Here is a 9,479-nt window from a genome sequence, read left to right on the forward strand (position 1 = left end):
AGCTCAAGGGCTCTTTGCCTCCCTCGATGGGTCACCTCAAGTAGCTCGAGGCCGATACTCGGACATCGCTCATTAGGATGGCCAGGATGCTTCTGGGTGTTCTAGCTATGACCGCATGGGCCCATCTCCTGAGCGTCCCTCACACTTTAGTTTTTCCCTAGGGTAGCCTTGAAGCTCAAGAGAGCCGACCTTGAACCCTGAGCGACACCCCTTTCTTTGGGAGGGGCATCGCTTCCACCCATCTATGGGGTAGGCTCCTATTAGGGGTCAGAAGTATGAAATGTAATATGGGAAGAACAAGCTATGGGTAAAAGCGACATAGTTGTTTGATGTTCCACACATTGTCGTATTCTCCCCCTGAGATGTTGTCGATCTTGTAAGCACCTAGCCGGATTACCCATGTGACCTGAAATGGGCCTTCCCATGGCAGAGATAGCTTGTGACCTCTGTTGGAGGGGGTGGCCCTTTGGAGGACAAGATCACCTACAACAAAAGAACATTCATGTACCCATCTAGCATGGTAGCAATGTAGCCCCTATTCATACTTGGCGGACCATATGACGGTGGTGTTTTGCTCCTCTTCGAGCATGTCAATGTTCGCCTGGCGCTGCTCCTCGGCTCGTTGCTCATCATAGAAATGAATGTGGGCTACGTCAAAGTTGAGGTTAGAAGGGATGGCTGCCTCAGCCCATAGACAAGGAAGAAGGGGGTGTAACCAATTGAGTGGTTTACACTTGTCCTGAGGCTCTAGAGCAGGGAGGGGAGTTCATCCACCCAATGGCCGATGTGGATCTTAAGCATGTTGTAGATGTGGGTTTTGACCCGTTTGAGAATCATCCCATTGGCACGCTTGACCTGGCCATTGGACTTGGGGTGGTATACTAACGCCCAGTCCACTCAAATTTGCTAGGAGTCTAAAAAATCCAAGAATTTGTGACCTATGAACTGAGTGCCATTGTTAATGATAATACGATTTGGAACCCCAAACCTGTGGATAATGTCCTAGATGAACTCGACCGCTCACTCCAACTTGAGGTTGACGATGGGCCAGACTTCAACCCACTTGGTGAATTTGTCGATGGTGACCAGAAGGTAGTCAAACCCTCTGGGCGCCTTCTAGAATTCCCAAACCATGTCGAGGCACCAGACCGTGAAGGGCTAGGTGATGTAGATCGTCTAGAGTGTCTGCGCTGGCATGTGGTTCTGCTTGGCATAGTACTAGCACCCTTTGCATGTCTTGATGATGTTTCAGGCATCAGCGAGGGCCATCGGCCAGTAGAAGCCATGCTTGAAGGCCTTTCCGATGAGGGCCCTAGGAGTGGAATGGTGTGCACAGATGTCGACGTGGATGTCATGGAGCAGCTCCTTCCCTAGCGTCGAGGGGTGCATTGCCAAGTTTGTCCCTAGGCAGGTCACCCTCCGCTAGGGTCACCGGGAAGCACCCCTACTCGAGCTCTCCTAGGATGGGGGCCCCCTGGCGGAAGAGAAGATTCACACTGAGGCTCTCTGTAGTCACCATTTGAGTCTCGTGCGCCCATCGCCTGATTGGGACGCTGCTTGTTGTAGGGAGTCTTCTTAGATAGGGACCTCAGGCGAGGCGAATCCTGCGAGGTATGTGCCAGCAAAATGATTTGCCGAATCACTAGTGGTGTGACTGGTTGTCTGAGCTCCTCTTGTCGCCGCTGCAGGCGAGTATCTAGCTTTCCCAGAAGAAGTTAGATTTTGTCTGGGAGTGGGAGAGGATTGCCTTACTTGCATCCACTGGCTCCTCTGACTTGGGCGATAGACTCTTGCCTGCCTTGCTCCCCCACCCTCCATCACACGCTCGAGTGGTGACACTAACGGAGATGCTCGTCAAGGAGTGTGACGGGGCGCACAGTGATGCCACATGACTAGGGATCTACCTAGTGGTGGAGCGTGAGGCTAGGCGCGTCGTGGAAGCATGGGCTAAAACATTTTGGCAAAAAGGTGTAGAGGCAGAAGAGGCTCGCTTTGTGCCCGAGGGGACGGTCATGGAGCTAAGGGTTGCCCTAAGACTGCTGGAGACCGTGAGGGATGCCGCCCATGCTAAGATCCACAACCCCCAACAACTCATCATAGGTGCGACCTCCCTCTTTCTTCTTTCCCTTATTTCTAGGGCAGGGCCTCCCACTCTCACTCACCATGAACTCAATTCCTCATTTTTGAATAGTATAGGGAAGCGTGCATAGCTCATGGATGAGCGTGGCAAGGCCCTCATCCTAGAGGAGGAAGCGAGAAAGACGCGCACGGAGCGCGACTACCAGTGGCATGAGCTATAGGCGAAGGCAGAGGTGTTCGAGGCAGGCAGAACCACGTTGGCTGAGCATGACCATGAGCTTGCTACGGTATAGGCAAAGCTGCAGGAGCTCACCACCGATGCACAGGAGGTGTGCAGTGCCTTGCTCCCTCCATTAGCCCCAGGGGGCCCTCTTGACCTCACTGGGCGAGTGCGCTCCCTTGCAGCGTGCATTCCTCGGGCTATGAGGTGTGTGGTTCGTCAGGGGGCAATGGTAGCCCTAACCCTAGCGAAGCTCCAGCTCTCCCGAGTCGACTTGGGCACTGTGGCACATGGCGTCCCTGAAGACACCTCTAATGAGGCCTTGGAAAGGGTAGAGGACACCATTGTGCCCCTGGTTGTCGCCGCCATGAACATCGTTGATGATGCGCCGCTGCTGGTGATGACTTCCCCAATGAGGTGGATGGGCCTGCCGCTCCACCAGCTTCTTCGTAATCTACACAAGAACTCAATCATAAAATCTGTTGTTGTAATTTTGGGGGCTAGCCCCTCTAAACAACGGTGTGCCCGAGGCATGCCCACATGCCAGATTTTGTGATTTCATTGCCATGTCCGCTTCATCCCCATTCATCTCGGTGGGGAGCATCCCCGACGCCTGTTTCTTACCGCGAGCCCGGGGGCGTCGGTTGTTAGCTCCGTTGGCCTAGCTTGTGCCCGTTTGGCGTTAGGGCATTGGCCTATCCCATTTAGTGGTCTCGAGAAGAAGGATAGGGTGGTTCCGCTCTCCGACCGTGAGGCCGAGGTGAGAAGGTCCATGGCTCGAAAGTGAGTCCATTCTGAGCAGGGCGAGTGTGTCTCCCCTTGGCAATGATCTAGGGAGCGAGGAATGAACAACAAAGGGTTCCAGGGTGTAATGACTTAGCTGTTTGCCGAGCTCGCACATTAGCTCCTTTGCTGTGTCGCTCTTCCTTCGTGCGGCGCCTTCATGTGCGAAGGTGCCGAGGGTGCGCTGCTTGCATACATGATGCCCACCCGAGAGCAGATTGCCGATTGCCGTGCAGGGCCTCCAATGCTGGCTCATCGAGCCTAGACGTAGGTGTGAGTTGTGAAGGGCACGCCTAGCTAGGATCAGGAGCCCTACTCCTAAGAGACTCGGTAGTGGGGTGTAGGGTCGAGATGGTGGACTAGAGGGGGGTGAATAGTCCTTTCTAAAATTAATCACGCCGGCTAACCAAAACAAATACGAAATTAATCACGCCGGCTAATCACCTTTTCAAAGGATTAGTCACTCAATTCACCACATCACACTACACCACAGCCCCAGAATGGCGATGCACCATTGGTCCCTATAGGTGGATACCGCGACGCACTATCGGTCGGTATAGATCTATACCGACACTTAACTGTTGCCGCTGAAAGTGGCGTCGGGATAGGGTTATAGCGACCGACATACTTTTAGCGACAGATAGTCTGACGAAATGCTGAAGCAATACCGACCAACAGGCTGATGGCATATAGTAGTTTTACCATCCAACAGTTCAAGGCTAAAGGGATTTATACCAACCAACAATCGAACGCATAGATCACATGACACAAAAATACATTATTAATCTCACATTAACCAAATTACAATATTCTTTTAGACATGAAACATACAAGGTCACATTCAACATGAGACACAAAATCGAGTCACAATGACATAGCTTAGATTTCATTCATGCCAATTGGTACATGTAATAGTCATGCTAGGTTGCACACCTCACAGTAACATGAGACACCAAATTATAGTATTCTTCACAACACACAAGTCTGGCTTGCACACCTCACAGTTAACATGCCCAAGGAGTTCTTTACAAAATGTTACATCATCCAAAGCAACTAACATCCATCCCCAAGCAGTTCTTTACAAAATGCTATATCATCCAAAGCAACTAGCATCCATCGATGTTTCATCTCCATCTTACAAAATGTTTGATCTGCTTGCTGACACAAAATAATCACATTACATCTAGCGCCTTCCACCTAAAAAATCAAATCATATTTTTCAGTTCCAACTTGTATTGTAGTACTTTGTTCTGTCAGATGCAGCGTTCCAATTGTGCTTCTAGTAAACTGTTAATCTCACCAAGGCGTTTCTAACTAACAGAGACATTGATGGTAGTTAGTTGAAGTTGATAGTTAGTTCAGCCAAAGATAAATTTTGCATAATCAAAACCATTTTTTGAGCTATTGCTTTGTCTATCATAAAAGGCAAGATAAAGTTACTAAGAGTAGCCATGAGCAGTTTTCTACCTGTCACTAAGATGGACTTGGCAAATCCACTGTTCATTATCTAACAGTTGTAACAAGTACAGGCCTGTGGTGATGTGGTCAAATTGCTATTTTTAATCAATCAAATACATGTCGAGGACACTTAAAAAGAAGCATAATGTTAGTGAAAAACACTAGGTTTTTTTCAATCTGTGGACAGGGAGAACTCATTGGACCAACGCCACCGTGTCATGGTTTTGAAGAATATTAAAATACTAGCAAAAATATCATAAATTTGAAGGATTCTAAGAATATGTTGCAGAAGAAATTATTGGTCAAAGATATGCACCGACGACTATGCATAATCAAATGTGACAAGCATATTTGAAAGGAGTGAGCAATAAATAACTTATATTCTTTGTGACATACTCTTGGGAATAGTTACTGGACACGCTGATCGTTCCTTCATCTATCGCCAACTGCTGGTTGTTAAGCATTTCCCTGTTCATTGCAGAATCATCCATAGGGGATGGACCTGTCCATTGAGGTTGGGACTGAGATATAGCATTATCTGCATACAAAGAAGACTCATAAGTAACCAGTGCTGCTTCTAGTCTCAGAAAGCACTTCTGAGAATAATGCAAAATATATGTGAACCATTGATCATACTTGTAATATTCGTCGGTGTATCTGCTGATCTGTAGCACCCGCTAGCCATGTGATCAGTTTCTGCCTGATCCTATGCCCCTGATGCAGCTGCAGAATCCATTTCTCATGAAATGTGAAGGGTCAGGTGGAGAATCTCCAGAGATTTGGCCTTTACTCTGTAGCACAAGAATAACAAGCATGCATAAGATGTTAGTTGAAAACTATCGATACAACGTTAACAATTCGGTAAGGCAAATGCATTTTTAGCAACAAACACTTGCCTGTGCATTTTTCCAGAATGATCAAAAATACATATTTGACTGCAAAAATGTAAAACTACATTCAGACACAGACAATCAAGAATTGACTCTTCCTTTCCTAACAGCAGTAGCAAGCATTGTAGCTTTGGAGAAAGAAGCAATTACCCATGGAAGCATCTTTGCATTTTCTTGGTTCCATTCTGGGAATGTTGCCTCGTATTTTTGCACTTTCTCTTGCAAAAACCATATATATTCAATAACCTACATTAGAAAGGATGGCACAAAGGAATCATGTGTTAATCAACTGTGAAAGATTACTTCGATAAAACAGGAAACCTGTTGAAACCTTACCTCCAAGAGAAATGTTGCTTTGTCTCTCTTTTGATCATTGTGTGGCAATAGCTCCCTAAGTATCTGAAACCTGTAGGAATGATGTGGAGTAAAATATAAACATAATCCCTAAAGAGGTCAAAACTTATTTACGAGCTTATAACTGGTCATAAAATTACTGCATCAAAGCACCTATCATTGATCTTGCTGCGTCTGCGCTGCTCTGTGGCCGAGTGTTTTGACCACGGTGTGTTTGGCCGCTGATCTGTACCACCATCGCTGCAGCTCCCAGCCTTCCTATCCACCCTTACTGTCAAATCTGTTGATGCAAACACTATCCATTAGTACAAAATATTGCAGAAAATGACATGTGAGCCCCTTTTTACTCATATTAAAATAAAGTGATAATTGCACACCATCTTTTCATGAAGCAAAATTGCCATAGTATCATTATCATTATTTATGTCCTCATCCTCCAAATTATCAAAGTCAAACACATCTCTTTGTGAAATAAGTCTTTGTACCTAGCATCATTATCGATCCATGATTTATCCATTCCCCTTTGTGAAAGATCAAGCAGCTTTAGAAATGAACTATAAAATAAAAAAAAGACCATAAGCAGCAAAGAAGCTACATACTTTAACAATCCTGCTCATATCCATGAATCCACAGAACAGTTTTAATTTAAACACGATTGTCGTGTTCATGTCCACAACAATATTAAAAAAGATGGCCTACAGAAAGAGGATCATACCAGTACGCACAAGAAGAGCAACTGCCATCGTTGTGGCTGTTCAAATAATCTCCAAAAGATTGCAAGTTGCCTGGCTGGAATGAATTTGGCTATAAGAAATTTGTAGACAATATAAGCAAATAGAATAAAGTTAAATTAGAGGTGAGGTAGCAACATCCACTGTAAATTTAAGCAAACTGAGTAAACACAAATTAGAGGACCACCTACAGTGCATTTGGCGAAGAGGCCCATAAAGATAAATTACAATGCTATTATTGTAGCAGCTGTAGCAAGAGGAGAGTATAACCTGAGCAAATTTGTCGTTTTGAAATTCGATGCCTACATAAATAAGAACATGCATGTATGCAGTTAGAAACTAAACATATAAGTTTCTAATGGAAATCTGACAATGCTGGAAACAATGGCGTACCTTTGTAATTAGTGTATACATGAAGGGGCCTCCTAGAGGGGGTTGATTTGCATGCAGATATCAGTTGCACAAGAACTTGACATGATATATTTTAGCCATCTCTCTTTACCCCAATCTGCAAAAGGGAACCATTATATTTGCTTCTTCGTAGGTATTTTATCAGTGTTAAACTGTGAATAAATAATGGCTGAAGAAGAGTCGTTCTTTTCAGCATAACGATATGGCACTTACAACCGAATTGATTTTTTTACAGATGTGAATCTAGTATAACAGGAACACACAATTTACATTTACATAGTACCTATTGTTGTAACCTGAAGAAGGTAGGAAGAAAAGAACTATAACCTTGGTAAAATTCCTTGTATTCCAATGTACACATTCAAAGGCACACTAACCTTAAAGTCTGATGTGCCTATCTGTTCAGCAGGACGGAATGGCTGGCCTGCTTGGACGCTAGGCACGGAGGAACAGCAGCAGGTCCGGTTGGCTGCTGGGTCTCTTCGTCTTCAGCTGGGGAGAAGAATCACTGCAGCAGAGCCTCGGGGGCCCGCTGAGTGTCGCTAGTCACGCGAACAAAGAGTCTGATCGCACCAATTGAACACCATTATGTACTGAAACTGTAGTAGAAAAACTAATCGAGTTCGTGAAGAAGGTAGATAGATCGAGCGACTCTTAAGGCAGATCAAGATAAAACACCAGATTGAGATCGAGCAACTCTTAAGGCAGGTCAAGATAAAACACCAGATCGAGATCGAGGAGGAGGGGACACGAACCTCAAGTGGCGAGGCACTCAACGGCGTCGGCCAGATAGACCTGGAGGAACCCCATGCTTAGCGGCGGAGATGAGGATGAAGGTGGCAGCAGCAGGCGTCGATGTTGTCATAGGGCACCCGTCCTCTCAGCCGGTCCAGCCCACGCCGCAGTACGTCGTTGCAGATCCGAACAGCTACGGCAAAGAAGCATCACGGAAACCAGATCAAATCGCTGGTTGGAATCGATGAGGATGAGGGGAGGAGACACGCACAGTCGCAATTGAGGGCTGCGTACGAAGGGCTGCACGGCAGTGGCTGGGGCCCCAACTGGGCTGCGGCGGCGGTAGTCCTGGGTGATGGTGGCGGCGGTCTTGGGCGGCGGCAGCGGCGGTCTTGGGCGGTGGAGGCAGTGGAGTTGGGCGGACGAGTGCCGCGACGGAGGATGGGGCAGGTGGGCGCAGAGAGCGAATGCGGCGGCTAGCTGAGGGAGAGTGAATGGAAAGGTTAGGGTTAGCAGTATTTGGGCCCAACTTTTACCGCGAAGGGCCTATTTTTGTTTTCAGATTCACACGATGGAACTTTTTTTCCTTTTTAGTTCCCACGGACGGACCTTAAGCCCACACAAAAGACATGGCCCTGTATAACGACCGATGGTTTGTCCTCTTTATTGATCTATCCCGACCGATTGTTTGATGCTACAGCCAAATATCTATACCGACCGATCATCCATCGCAAAAGTGCATTTAACGACACATGATCTATGGCCCAGCTATACCAACCGACGGTTTGATGGTATTAATATATTTATAGCTACACACATATGACGCTATATTAGGGTTGTGGTGTAGTGTCACTCGATCCTAGCAACAATGCAAAGTTAGATCACTTGAGTGGCACTAGATGACCGATATACAAACAAGTTTGTCCCTTGATAGTACGACCATCTATCCTAAACCTGGTCATAAACTCCTCTACTCACCTATGACCGGTGAAATGAAATGCCCTACAAATATATCTTTGCCTTGTGCATTCCATTCCATCTCCTCCAATATTGATGCAACACATGCACCAACCAATCACAAATGATATGATCCACTTCATATCATCACGTGATCGTATTGGTTCAGCGATCTCGACTTCACTTGCTCTTTGTCGACAAAATATGGTCGGCAGTCTACCTAGGGGTATGCCCAAGGTAGTAGATTATCGGCAGACAGATGCGCAAGCCCCAAACAAGATGGTGACGCAAGACAGACACGAGGTTTTATCCAGGTTCGGCCGCCAAGAAGGCGTAATACCTACGTCCTGCGTCTGATTTGTATTGCTGTATGTCAATGAGAGATATTTTTTAGAGGGGTCCCCTGCCCGCCTTATATAGTCCGGGGGGCAGGGTTACAGATCTGGAAACTAATCCTAGTCAGTTACAATTGCCATATCTGGCCGGATAAGGATTCCTATTCTAACCGACCAGGATCCTGCTTGGTCGCCAAATCCGTCTTGATTCCTTGTGCGGGACTCCGATCAGGTTAACTGGGCCGCACGTCATCTTTCGGGTGGACTGAACCCATCGATCTGGGCCAGCCCAAGCTTAGTCGTAAGGGTATAGGGGTTAATACCCCCACAGCTAGTCCCCGAGCATCATGCATTATGCTGCGACACGCCATTTGAACCTTCTCCGACAAACGAGGCTTGAATTCTTGACGCCTCCGACCACCGTCATCACCGGAGAAGTAGGTTGTCCGAAGAATGTATGGTGCTCTTAAGAAAAAAGAAAAAGATTTCTGTCCTGAGAAGTGTGCCCACTTGTATTTCTGAAAAG

At 46.7% G+C, this 9,479-nt stretch overlaps 1 pseudogene; it reads right to left on the bottom strand.

The window, feature by feature from the left end:
• Positions 1–3,943: 3,943 nt before the first annotated feature.
• Positions 3,944–6,919, bottom strand: LOC136477169 (transcription factor BIM2-like; annotated as a pseudogene).
• Positions 6,920–9,479: the final 2,560 nt, after the last annotated feature.

This window comes from Miscanthus floridulus, chromosome 8, assembly GCF_019320115.1.
Source record: "Miscanthus floridulus cultivar M001 chromosome 8, ASM1932011v1, whole genome shotgun sequence".
Classification (NCBI taxonomy): Eukaryota; Viridiplantae; Streptophyta; class Magnoliopsida; order Poales; family Poaceae; genus Miscanthus; species Miscanthus floridulus.